The 13,818-nt window shown below is 45.5% G+C and overlaps 1 long non-coding RNA gene across 1 annotated transcript in view; it reads left to right on the forward strand.

Moving 5' to 3' along the window:
• Positions 1-13,309, forward strand: part of LOC141579413 (uncharacterized) — a 30,746-nt gene extending 17,437 nt beyond the window's left edge. The window contains exon 5 of the long non-coding RNA XR_012510698.1: positions 8,674-13,309. This is a non-coding gene — a long non-coding RNA (uncharacterized LOC141579413). The remainder of the gene's footprint in view (positions 1-8,673) is intronic.
• Positions 13,310-13,818: the final 509 nt, after the last annotated feature.

The following is a 13,818-nucleotide window of genomic DNA, read 5'->3' on the forward strand; positions in this document are numbered from 1 at the left end:
TGTTAGTTTTCCCTGCCCTCAAGGATCATGGAAGTGACAGTTACATAGATGCGTAATCACAATAGCACTATGACAGATGTCATGCTTCTGTGATCCAGGTCAGAGGAATGGCCAAGAAGAGGAGGTTACTCTTTCAGTTGGGTCCGAGAAATGTGACACTGGCACTGAATCTGAAGGAGTGGGGAGGAGATCTCTCTTCATTTGTGCTGCCACAAGTTGACTGGGCATTCCAGAGAGACAGGTCAGCCCTGGAAGCTGGGAGGATGCAAAGGGGAATCTAACACTGACAGGACAGATCAGAATGGGCAAAGGGGAATACTGGCCCCTAAGAGCCCAACTGAACACAGATCTTATGTATCTCTTAAGAGATCGGGTACCCCCTCCTACACTATTCGTGGGAATGTAGTTTAGTGCAGCCATTATGGAAAACAGTATGGAGATTCCTTTAAAACCTGAAAATAGAATTATGCTATGATTCAGTAATCCCACTCCTGGGTATATATCCAGAGAAAACTTCAATCCAAAAAAATACATGCACCTCAATTGTTCACAGCAGCACTATTTACAATAGCCAAGATGGGGAAGCAATCTAAATGTTCATCAGCAGATGACTGGATAAAGAAGTTGTGGTATATTTATACAATGGAATACTACTCAGCCATAAAAAAGAATAAAATAATGCCATTTGCAGCAATGTGGATTGACCTCAAGATTGTCATACTAAGTGAAATAAGCCAGAAAAAAGAAAGAAAAATACCATGTAATATCACTTATATGTGGAATCTTAAAAAAAAAAGAGACATGAATTATTTACAAAACAGAGATAGACTCACAGACATAGAAAACAAACTTATGATTACTGGGGGGAGAGAAGATGGGAAGGAATAAATTGGGAGTTTGGGATTATTAGATACAAACTACTATATATAAAACCAGATAAACAACAGAGTCCTACAGTATAGCTCAGGGAACTATATTTAAAACCTTGTAGTGGCTTATAATGAAAAAGAATATGAAAAGAAATACATATATACGTATAAATTAATCACTAGCTGTACACCAGAAATTAACACAACACTGTAAATCGACTATGCTTTAATTAAAAATAAATAAATAACATTTAAAAAAAATTGAGTCTCCAAGCTTCCGGCAGGGCTGGGCCTTGCTGGTGGGGGTTAGGTGGCCCCAGCGGAGAGTCAGCTGATCATTGTCACAAGGGCGCTCTTTGGATCCCTGTTTCTGAAAATTCCAAGTCCTGACTCCAGAGCAGTAACTGCAGAGCCTTCTGGCACTTTCTTTCTCGATGTGGCGCCATGCTGAGGCAGCATCAGCACCACCTGGGGGCTTCCTAGGAATGCAGAATCTTGGGATTCACCCAGCTGAATCGCGTTTTAACAAGAGCCCTGAGCATTAAAGTTTAAGAAACACTGTTCTAGTGCCTTCTAGCCCCCAGCGGGATGAACATATTCCCAGCCAAAAACCAGAGCACCCCTCGCATGTTGAGCCAAGCCAGCCCTGGTTGGGGGGTAGCAGCCAGCAGGAGTTGTCAGTCAGACCATGGCAGGGACGTGTTAGAGGACATAAAGATGTATCTGGAGCCAAGCTCAGGGTCAAGAGCAGGGGACTTGCATCAGGAACAAGGATGCTCTGAGGTCAAGAGTAGAGCTCCTGGCCCCTCCCTGATCCCATCCTTGTATCTGTTTACTAAATAATGTTTGCAAACCATGAACGTTGGTAGAGTCAGCAAACTGCAACTACGGATCTGCCTTCAGCCACCTTTCCTTCTCTTTCATTGTCAGATCCAAGGATTTATGGGTTTAAAGACAAGGCTGAGTTGCTCTGCCAGGTCTCAGGTGGTCAAAGGGTCCCAGAAGGTCCACGTCCACCCCTACATGAGCCTCACGATGCTCAGCTGAGAGCCAGCCGAGAGCAGATCCATTGCTCGCTAAGGCAGACTGAGGTCCCTGGGGACATGCTGATGGTCCTGCCGACTAATGACTTCCCTGCTCTTTGCTTCCAAGTCCCCAGCAAGCTGCATTCCTGATTGGAGATGTCAGGGAGACCTCATGTGAACTGCCAGCCACCAAGTAACTGGCTTCTGAGGTTGGAGGAAATCGCTGGGAGGCTGCTTCACCTTCCAGCCTGGAACCGGGTCGAGTGCAGTCCCGTTGCTCACTCGCAGTCCACTCGCTTGGCTCTAGTACAGCTTTGGCAAACCTTGCTCCTGGCAGGCTGGCCTCACAAGAACCCTGTCATTTCTGAGCGTGTGTCAGGATGTGCAGTGAGAGAATGCCATATTTTGCCAAAGGGAAAGCCAAGGCCAGGGGAAAATAGCCCTGCACGAGGAGGGGAAAGAGATCCAGTCCACAGCAGGCCTGAGAGGGTTGGGGGTCAGAATTTCTAGACCTTAAAATGATCCTTGTGAGGCACCTGGAGGTGTCAATTCTGAGGATCATGGGAGGGACTGTGGGGTCAGTAGTGGCCTCTAAAGCCATCCGCAAACATTTGGCTCAGCAGTAAAACCTGATTGATAATTTAGCCCAGCACCACCTCCTCCAGGAAGGCCTCTTTGGTTCCCTCTACCAGCTTCTTTGTTGGTGGCTGCTCCTGAGACCCCTAGTCTAAGAGGGGACGATTCTCTGCTAAATTTGCCCCACCACTAAATTCTTCCTGTAAGGTTTTGTTGAGGTTTAGGACCATGGGATCACAGACCAGAGAGGGCTTTATGACGACTGCTTGAGCTCAGCGTCTCTACCTCCCTGACAGAACTACAGTTAACATGGGACCATGGCACTCCTGTTCCCAAAATGGTGCTAATGACCATGAACTTCCCCAAGAACAACACTTCCCCGGTGTCTTCTTCCATCACAGTACAAGTCCAACTGCCCTTTGGCCCTAAGAGAAGAGGAAAGTTTCCTGCTCTCTAGACTAAGACCCTGTCATTTTCCTGACCCCAAATGATTGGTAATAGAAGTATCTCTTGCCTTTAAGAGAAAGCTTGTTGATCAGTTAATCCATTGACCAATTGATCTATTGCTTGGAAAAGAAATCTTGTCCCCCGCCTCATATAAGACACATTCAAGTTCATTTTCAAATGCACTGGGTTTTTCTGTCTTAAATGATACCACCTGGTAGCCTGACTGTTCTGGCCTGGACCAGGTCTTGGTCATAGTTTTACCTCTGGCATTAAGAGCAGAGAAGATCGGGCTTTCTGTCCTCCAGCCACAGCTACCTTCTCCATCTCCTGTGACCAAAGGTAGGACAAGGGAACACACAGCTCCCAAAGACAAGAAATACTTTTCAGTTGTGACGCTGCATAAACATGGACTGAGGAAGAAAAAGTTTCTCTAAACAGCAAAGACACAAAGCTGGGAGCACAATATTGTTATTGTAAAATAAATAGAACACTTTTCAGTCTGTATTTCCCCTACTTCAGGCTCTTGGGGATCCTTGTACCCTGCCCCAGTGGTAGGTTAGCACTGGCATTAGAACTAAGAGTTCCTTCCAAGTGGTCCCTCTCAAAAGGAATGGGGAACGGGTCCCACCAACAAAGTGTTTCCTCTAGCCTACAACTAACTACAACCTGGCAGATCTCCTGGCTTCAATAATCTAACACCCATTGGTAATTGTTACAAATATGTAACAAATAGTTACTCTGTGCCAAGCATGGACTTGAGGGCTTTGTGTGTAAGACCTTTAATTCTCACAGAAATCTTGGGAAGTGGTTCCTATTGTTATTTTCAATTAACAGATGAGGAAACTGAGGTTCAGAGAGGTTAAATATATTGTCCAAAGTCCCATAATGAGTGGCTGAGGCAAGATTCAAACCCTTGGCAGACCCCAAGCCCATTCTCTCAGCCCCAAAATGGGGCAACATCACGACGTGTGGGAGAAACTCACACCCTGGAATTTCTGGGCTCACATACATTTCAAGTATCCTGTGCTTTGTTCTCATAAAAACACTTGAACTTGTCAGCTATGTCTTGATCTGTGTTTTGGCAATATGATCCCTCTAACTCTGTTTTCCAAACCTGCCTCAACAAAAGCCTGTATCCTGGTGCTTTTGAAAATACAGGTCCCAGCATCTTACCCCAAATCTATGAAGTCAGAATCTCCAGCAGACAAGTCAGGGCACTTGTATTTCTAAAACAAATCCCCAAAGTGGTGCTTAGATCAAGTAAACATAAGAAACTGTCTCCAAACTACACCTAGTCCTGCCAGATGCCGAGAGGGAGGGAGGGAAATAAAAGATGGCTAAGTGATGGTCCTTACCATCAGGAAGCATGTCATCCAGCCAGGAGCCCATTAGGAGACTCAGAAAGAATCATGGGAGGGCTGCATGGAAGAGGTGGAACTTAAAGTGGGCTCTATGGGACTGAGGGTGGGAGAAAGAAGAAAGAAAGTTATTCTAGACAGGAAGAGCATCAAGTACAGAAGCTGTGAGAAGAGAATGAGTTTGGCATTTTTATGAGGCAGGGAGTGGGTCAGCCCACAAGCCTTGGGGTGTAGAGAGAGGATGTGCAGGAAGAAAGTTAGCCTAAGCAGGGCAGTTTGTGGCAAAAGGTTAGTTAACATATGGGTAGCACTAGGGAACCATGGCAGGCTCTGGAGTGAGTGCTTGCATGATAAAAGGGGTGATGAAATAAAACGGAGACCCCTGCTCCCCAGGCCCTTGAGCTGTGATAGCAGATGAGAAGTAACACCTCTAGCTCCAGTGGTGCCTTAAATCTGGGGGTCCCTGAGGCCTCACAGAGAGCTTTTTCAGCAGGACTCCTGAGCCTGCAAGAACTGTCTTCAAGTGAGGTGTCAGGCTGAGATGGAGGCATTTGGGGAATGGGGTGGTGAGGCTGCACACACCTGTCACCAAGATGGAGAGGTGAGGAAGGAGAGAGTGCTGACATGTATATATCAATACAGGGAGAGGCTCCAGGCAAAGCCAGCCAGCACTGGAAATTCAGCATAAGCTACCTTAAGCAGTTTGCTGTGCCTCTAAATTATCTTACCATGAAAGCCTGATCAATAGTATGGAAAGAAAAAAGTGCCAAAGAGAGAGGCTTATGCTGAAAGAAACCAGGAGCCTGGCCTGATTGCCCTGACACAGACATGAGCCCAAGCTTGCTGTGGAAGAGGTGGGACATTCAGAGGAACCAGCTCCACTGGTTGTCATGAGCTATGTGCCAAATGAGTCGTCCTGAAAATTAGAGGCTGAGTTGTTCAAGACCCTTGGTTTAAGTGACGGGAACCCAAATTCAATGTAGTTTCAGCAAAAGCGAGATTTACTGGCTCAAGCACTAGACTCCTTTGGTCATTGGCTTCGGGCATGGCCGAATCCAGAGCACTCTTGTCATGTAATCAGGACTCTCTCTGGGCAGTTCTCAGCTTTGTTTCCCTCCATGTGGCCTCATTCTCTGCCACTGTTTTTCCATGTTATAGAAAAGGGCATGCCTGCCAGCTCCAGCCAAGGTCCTTTAGAAAGAAGGGAGATACTTCCTGTCCCAAGCCCATTCTGGTCCCTGGTCCATCCCTGGGTCAGTCCCTGTGGCCCATGAGTTTTATGTTCATTCATGTGTGGCCAAGTCCTGGCCCTTGATTGACAGCCCATCAGAATCCCAGAGTTCTGGGACGAAGGAAAGTCCCCAAAAGGAAAAAAATGTGGGGCAGAAAAAAAAAAAAAAAAGAATCAGATATTCATGACAGTGCTATAGGAGTTCAGAGTCTAGAAAGGACGGTCCTGAGAGGCTTCCTCAGGGAGCAAAGGCACTGGGAGAAGACAATGAGGCGTCAGGCAGAGGGCTAACCATATGACAATACCATATGATATCACTTATATGTGGAATCTGAAAAAAAAAAAAAGACGAACATTTGCAAAGGGGAAACAGACTCTCAGACATAGAGAACAAACTTGTGGTTGTCAGGGGTGGAAGAGGGTGGAAGGCAGTGGATTGAGAGTTGGAGATTTGCAGATACCAACTGATATCTATGTATCTATATATACACACACATATACACATTTATATATTAGATAAACAAGTTTATGTTGTGTGGCACAGAGAACTATATTCAATGTGTTATAGCAACTTATGGTGAAAAAGAACATGAAGATGAATATCTGTATGATCATGTACGACTGAAACATTGTGCTGTACACCAAAAATTGACACAACATTGTGAACTGACTATACTTCTATATATATACACACACAAAAAAATTAATTGTTTGAGACCTTGTGTTCAGACAGCAGTTATGTCATGTTAACGTTCTTGGTTAGTACCAGGACTTGCTGTTTATCTGTTTACCTTTTTTTTATCCTCCTTCTCCACTCTAAGGGCACCTGCCATATGTTTCATAGATATCCTTGAATATTATCCATGGGAAAAAATATATATTCTTAGACATATATACACATATGAATGTGTATATATACATGCATTTGTATAGGAGTGTACTTTAAACACACACACACACACACACACACCCCTACTTCAGCACTAACAGTGTGAGTTAGAAATCCAAAGCCCAAGGAAAATAGACAAAGAAAATTTCACATTGCTTTGGGGGCAGAACTCGGCTTCCATCCCAGACATCTTGATTCACAGGCCAGTCCTTTCACCAGAGCATACATATATTTTAAATTCGCATAAATTGTTTATTAGCCAGGATCTAGCAAGAAAATCAGAAACCACTCTAGGTCTTTCGAACAGAGAGAATTTAATATAGGGGATTGGTTAGACCAAGGATGGGAGAAAAGAGAAGAGAAGTACGATGATGAAATTACCCACCACAGGAAACCCCCCCCACCCCCACCCCCAGAGCTGTCAGAACAAGGGGAAGAGTGATGCCATCAGAGCCCAGAGCTAGGGCTTATGAATGGGGCTCCTAACCGGGGACTGCCTGGTGGGATGTGAACAATTGGGAGAAGAACCACTGAAACAGAGCAGGACCCTGTGGGGCCCTCCCTGCTTCAAATCCTTTCTGTAACCACCACCCCCTACCTTTCCTTTTTGTTAAAAAAAAAAAAAAAATAGGCTTCATTCAGCTTCCTTGACCTTCCTTGAGTTCCAAAGGGCAGATTCAAACAGTTGCTAATAAGGGAAAGGAGGGAATACAGAGACAAGGGAGGAACAGCAGGGAGACAATAGTGCAGCCGTGGGGCAGGGTCCTGGCTCCTCCTCAAGGAATATACGTAACAATATCTTTGAGTTCTGCTGCTGGAATTGAGGTCTCCACCCACATGGAGGAAGACAACTTCAGCCTGAGCACAAGATTCCTGGAACATCATCCTGTCACCTCACCACCAACCACCTGGAAGAAAGTCATACACCCTGCTGCCCTCACCCCAAATTTTGCGTATAAAAACTTTTCCCCTCAAACTGTCAGGGAGTTCAGGTTTTTTGAACATGAGCCACATGTCCTCACTGTTTGGCCCTGCAGTAAATCATTCTCTGCTCCAGACTCTGAAGTTTTGGGTTGTTTGGCCTTGTTAGAGCAGGCAGATAGCTAGATATGAGCAGAGAAAGGGGGACACAGAACAAATGGCAGGAATTGGGCAGAAAGGAGGGGCACAGGCCAAATGCAGGACACCACACATCATGTAAGCAGCAGGGCTCCTTGGGCGGAAAAAGAAAAGCAGGAACCTTAGGGCTGATAAGGGATCATGCCTTTTGGGATGACAAGTGGCCTGGAGAAGAACAAAGAAAGGTGAGAAAAGGCAGGAATTTCTAGTGTCTGAATGTAACCTTTTGCTCATTATGCCCTCATTTCAATAAAATTAGCCTTGCAGATCAGAAGTACCTGTCATGCACCGACACCATGACACTTCCGGTCCAGACTAAATAAGGACAAAAATCCCTCCTCCCTTTGGGAAGGTGGAGGTGGGATGATAATCAGGGAATACGACCCCAAACCCTTCCCTCCCCAATGAATATTCCGCCCATTCATTTTTACACCCTATATAACTAACTTGCCAAAGAAACTCAGGGCAGCCCCTCACCTGAGCCTGCCCGCTCTCCCCTGAGAGTGTACTATCCATCCTTTAATAAATCCTCACTTTATCTTTTTTTTTAACCTCCAAGTCTTGTCTCTGAATTCTTTCTGGGACAGGACAAGAACCTGGAACACCGGTTGCATCTATCGGTGACAGCCTCACTGTGCGTCGGGCACATGAACTTTTGTTTGGTAACAGTATCAGGAAGCTCAATGCATGAAGTGGAAAGTCACTTTTTACTCATGGCTGGACTGATTCTATGTGCCTAATACTTGGGTGAGAAGGGTCAGAATCCGTTGTCAAAGGGCCACAGGCAGAACCTGAGATGGAGTCAGAGCCAAGAGCATGTGAGAAGTGACTCCAGGTCTGGAAACATCCAAGGGACACTGGGAATCTTTGTCAAAGGGCAGGGTTGATGAGTGGGAGAAGCAGGCTCAAAGGACCAAGGTCTTGGCGAGAGGACACATAATTGGCAGCTTTATGTGATGTCTCTGAGGGATTACTGGAATGCCCCACTGTACCATTGTTAAATGATTGCATTTTGTAATTACAAGTCTTGAGACCTCTCCAACTGGGAGATTTGCACTAATCTGTGGCTCAGCCAGTGTAGAGTGTGGTTCATTTGGACAATTGCTGGCACCTCCAGGGACGGATGGAGACCATTTATCTATGCATTGTGTCCCAACAGGTCTGGAGTCAGTGGTAACAACAGCAGATCCATTTTTTTAAAGCACCATTTCTATTCTGATCCTCCTGGATTGAGACTCTTCAATGACAACTATTACCTCCAGGGAGAAGGCCAAACGCTGCATGTGGAATGATCTCCGTGTCCTCTACAGCCCCCTTGAGTTCACATGTTGAAATCCTAAGACCCAAGGGGGTGGGGCCTTTGGGAGGTGCTTAAGTCATGAGGGCAGAGCTCTCACGAATGGGACCCCACCGAACTCCCTCACTTCCTCCACCATGTGAGGTTATAATGAGAAGTTAACCTGCAACCAAGCAGGCCTTTGCCAGAACCTGACTGCGCTGGCACCTTGAGCTTGGAGTCCCATCCTCCGAACTAAGAAATGGGTTTCTGTTGCATGTGAGCCACTCAGTCTCAGATAGTTTTATTACAGCAGCCTGAATGGACTAAGACAGACTGCAAATAGAAAACAATTTAACAATGCGCATTAGTCTCCTGTGACTACCATGACAAACCCGGTGACTGAAAACAACAGAAATGTATTCCTTCACGGTTCCGGAGACCAGAAGGCTGAAATCAGCGTGTCCACAGAGTTGGTTCCTCCTGGAGGCTCTGAGGGAGAATCCATCTCCTGCCTCCCTCCGAGCTCCTGGTGGGAGCTGCTGAGCATTGCTGGCATTGTTTGGCCTGTGGATGGGTCGCTCCAATCTCCACTTCCATCTTCTTGTCACCTCCTCCCTATGTCTTCTCTCCTTCTCTCATAGGGACGCTTGTCCTTGGATTTAGGTCCCACCTTAATCCAGGATGATCCTATCTCAAGATCCTTAATTAATTCCATCTGCAAAGACCTCTTTTCCAAATGTTACATTCAGAGGTTCTAGGGCAGGGATTTATCTTTTGGGTGGACACCGTTCATCTCACTACATGGTATTTTAAATAAAAAGGACTTTATTCTTTTCATTTAACAAGAAGTCTGGAGGTCTGCAGCTGCCAGCCCTGGTTTATGCCCTCTCCTCTCTGCAATTCCCTCAGCAGGTAAGATAGCCACCCAGGCTCATGTGTCACATCTGCAGGGGGGTGGCAGCACCAGTCACGTCTACCCCTGTTGTCACAAACTTTCTCAGGACCCCACCCAGCAGATATCTTTTCTGGAAGAAAGCCTGAGAATATGAGGCTTGAGTTTTTCCTGCCTCTGAGGTGCAGGTGGGCGAGGCAGCAGAGGATGACGTGTGTGTGTTGGGTTCAGTGTCTATCACAGTAGGGGGACACAGTGACCAGCACGCTGTCCATGCCCTCAGGGAGCTGAGCAGGATTGTCTTATTTAACCCTCATGATATCCTTGTCTTAAAGTTTGTCTGGCAGCGAGAAATGGAACCCACTGGTGGACTGTGTGATGCACTGCCCAGAGTATCCTTCAAGGAAGGATCTGCTGCCCCAGCTGTAGGGACACTGTCAGGAGACCATCTTCAAATGTCAGGTCCCTTGGGGACCAATTCAGCTGCAGAAAGTGGCCTCGCCTAAAGTCATGCCCTTCCCAGGGAGGCCCCCATCCAATGCTTATCCATACGGATCTGGCCATTTGGGTCCAATTAGAACAATTTTGAAGGGTTATTCTAACTTCAGAGCTTTTCACGGTGTCATGGCCCAACTGGCTTCCCTCCCAGTCATATGTTGATGCCCTCACCCTCAGGACCTCAGAATATTGAGACTGGGACTTTAAAGAGGCCTTTATGGTGAGCCCAAGGTCCAGGATAACAGGTTTCCTTATAAAAAAGGAGATAAAAATGTCTGCCCTAACACAGACACACACAGAAGGAAGACGGTGTGAAGACAGCAGAGGAAGGCAGTCGCCTACAAGCCAAGGAGGGAGGCTGCAGAAGAAACCAACTCTGCTGACACTTTGGTGGAATTATAGCCTCCAGAACTGGGAAGAAATGGTTTCTGTTGTTTAAGCCACCCGTCTGCTCTCTGTTACAGCAGCCCACAGACCAGTACCCATGGGTGGGCTGAGGCTCTGGGCACATCCCAGCGCAGCTTCCTCCTCTGCCCACTCCCACTTCCCTCTCTTCCTTCCTGTGGTGTCCATCCCGAGGGCGGTCCTCAGGAAACACGGCACCCACTTAACTTCATCTCAGAGTCGGCTTCCGGGGACCAGCCCGGGCCTCCACTCACACTGGCTGAGGGAACGGGGAGAGATCTCAGAGGCCCCAGGGCAGGGAGCGCAGGGCCTCCTGAAGGGTGGAAACTGGAAGTAGAAGCTGGGAAGGAACAGCGTCTCTATCTGACTATTTGTCTCTGTACCTCTCCACCTTCTCTTGCCTTGGTGCCTCTCCGAGCCCCAGCTTCCTTCTGCAGAGTCTCCCTGAAGACCTACCCTCCTGGCGGGCTCCTTTTCTCAGGTGCCTTCAAGAGGACCAGCCCCGCCTGAGTCTAATCGGGTCACCCCTGACATTCCCTCTCTGTTCCTTTGTTTCAATTCTCAGAGAATCTGATTGTCCCTGCTCATGGCCACGTGGTGGGGGCAGGACCTCCAGGCCTCTAGGTGGCGCAGTGGGGAAGAATGGAGGTGGGGTGGGGCAGGTGAGGCCACAGTCTCCCTGACAACCCTTTGGAATTTTCTGAAGAAGGGATGGAGACCCAGGCTGTAGTGCTAGCTCCCGTTTACCATCTGGAGACCCTTGTGCTGCCATGTGTTGTTATCATAAATTTCCCTAATTTGATGGGAATTAGAAGGGCCTCGGAGGCCAGCGGCTGTGTATCAGACTTCTGTGCATCTTCGTCTCCCCTCTGAACCCACACCGCGCCCTCAGCCAGGCTTCGCTCAGAGCTCATGCCTAATGGACATTTGTGGACTTGAGGATGCAGGCCAGGATTTCAGATCAGTTACATCCATTTTCTTTTGTGATCACAGCTTTTTGTGATCATTTGAATTGTGCCAGCCATCTCCAAGAGGCATGAGTTGAAAGGTAGGGGTGCAGCTGGAGCTATGGTTCTAGACAAAATTACTTAATTGCTCTTTTTTTTTAGTTGTAAAATATACATAACAAAATTTACCATTTTAACCATTTTTAAGTGTAAGTTCAATGGCATTAAGTATATTCACATTGTGCAACCATCACCACTATCCATCTCCAGAACTTTTTCATCTTCTCCAACTGAAACTCTGTACCATTAAAAACTAACTCCTCCCTCCTCTCTCCCCCCAGCTCCTGGCAACTACCATCTACCTTCTGTCTCCATGAGTGTGACTACTCTTGGTACCTCATATAAGACTAATCATACAGTATTTGTCCTTGGTGACTGGCTTGTTTCACTTAGCATACTGTCTCCTGAGTTAAAATTTCCTTTGTTTTTAGGGCTGAATAATTGTATGGCTATAACACGTTTTGTTTCTCTATTCATCTATCAATAGAAACTTGGGTTGCTTCCATCAATAGCCATTTTTAAGAAAAAAATTAATTTAGCATTTACTATGTACTAGGCATTGTACCCAATTTCTAATAATGCATTAGTCAGTGACTCCTCCCAGTAACTTTAAGAGTTGAGTATCATTATCCCCTTTTAGGATGAAAAAACTGAGGCTTGGAAAAGTTACAGAAATTCCCACCAGTTGCCCACAAGTAAGTTGCAGGGTCAGATACTCTCCCAGGGCTGTGTGATGTCAGAGCCTCTAAGCTTCCCACCCCCATGGAAAGTGACATCTCAGTGATGCACTCAGCAAAATCCTGAATGGGCAAACTACAGAACTAATGACCTCGTTCTTTCAACAAGTAAAGTGGAAAGTTAAAAAAAAAAAAAAAAAAAAAAGAGGAAGGCAACCTAGAGATGAAAAGAGATTTAACAGACAAGTCAACCAAATGAAATGACTGGGCTTGTTTGGATCCTGATTTGAAGAAAACAACTGTTGGAAAAGGTGAACAATTAGGGAAATTTAAACAATGTCTGGATAATCTCTGGTGATATTAAAGTATTATTATTGTTATTATTTTGGTGTACTAGTGGTATTGTGATTGTGTTTTAAAGAGACAGTGAGAGTCTTAGAGGTAACAACTGAAATAGCTAGAAATGAAATCTATGATGTTGGTGTCCAGAACTTGCTTCAAAATATTCTAGAAGGAGAGGTGGGCAAGGGGTAAGGGGAAGATACAGATAAAATAAGGTGGATTTTGTGTTGATAATTGTTGGAACCTAGAGATTAAACAAAGCTTAAGAGGCATACCAACCAAATGCAATGTATACACCTTGTTTTGATTCTGATTCAAATAAATGGAGTGAAAAATAATCCAGGTGACAATAAGAGAACTTTGAACTCAAACTTTTGATTGACATTAAGGAAATAGTATTAATATTTTTAGGTACTGTGATGGCATATTGGTTACTTTAAATAAAAAAAATAGTTCTTATTTTTAGAGATACATATGGGAACATTTATGAGTGAAATGATGTGATATATTGGATTTGCCTCAAAATATCCCAGAAGCAGTGTATGGGGGAAATAAGTGGAGATTAAAAAAAAAAATAAAAAGGTTGACCATGTGTTGATAATTATTGAAGCTGGGTGATGAGCACTCGGGGATTCATTTTATTATTGTGTTTACTTTTGACTATGCTTAAAATTTCTACAATAAAAAACTTAACAGCAAACATTTGTTAAAAAAAATAGTATCTCATTTTTTTCTATAAGTAGCAAAACTGAGGCTTTGAGAGGGTAAGTCATATGCCCAAGGTTCAGGTATTCAATATTTCGACAGACAGTTGGGGGCAGGAATGGAAGACGGTCATCTGTTCCAACTCAGGGGACAAGGGGTTAACCACTGGAAAGCCTGCTGTTCCTCCCTGCTCAGGGTCTGCTTTCTCCTTCTGTTAATAGTACCTTGACTTTTCCTGGGGGACCAACTTCCCCAATTCTTAGCCACATGAGAGCGAGGCTGACTTCAAGAGTATCTCCAGCTCCAGGCCTGGGTACATAACTCAGGTCTAAACAATCAGATTATTCTATGCTTTGCTCATGGTGGTTGCTTCAAAGTAGGGGACCCAAAGAGACTCAATCCTTCGAGTTTTCTAGAGGTGGAAGGAGAAGCTCCTTTTCCTCTAGAACTGCTAAATGATAATAGTGGCAGTGGAATAATATGTATTGAAAGCTCACTG

The sequence above is a fragment of the Camelus bactrianus genome, chromosome 2 (assembly GCF_048773025.1).
Source record: "Camelus bactrianus isolate YW-2024 breed Bactrian camel chromosome 2, ASM4877302v1, whole genome shotgun sequence".
Taxonomy (NCBI): domain Eukaryota; kingdom Metazoa; phylum Chordata; class Mammalia; order Artiodactyla; family Camelidae; genus Camelus; species Camelus bactrianus.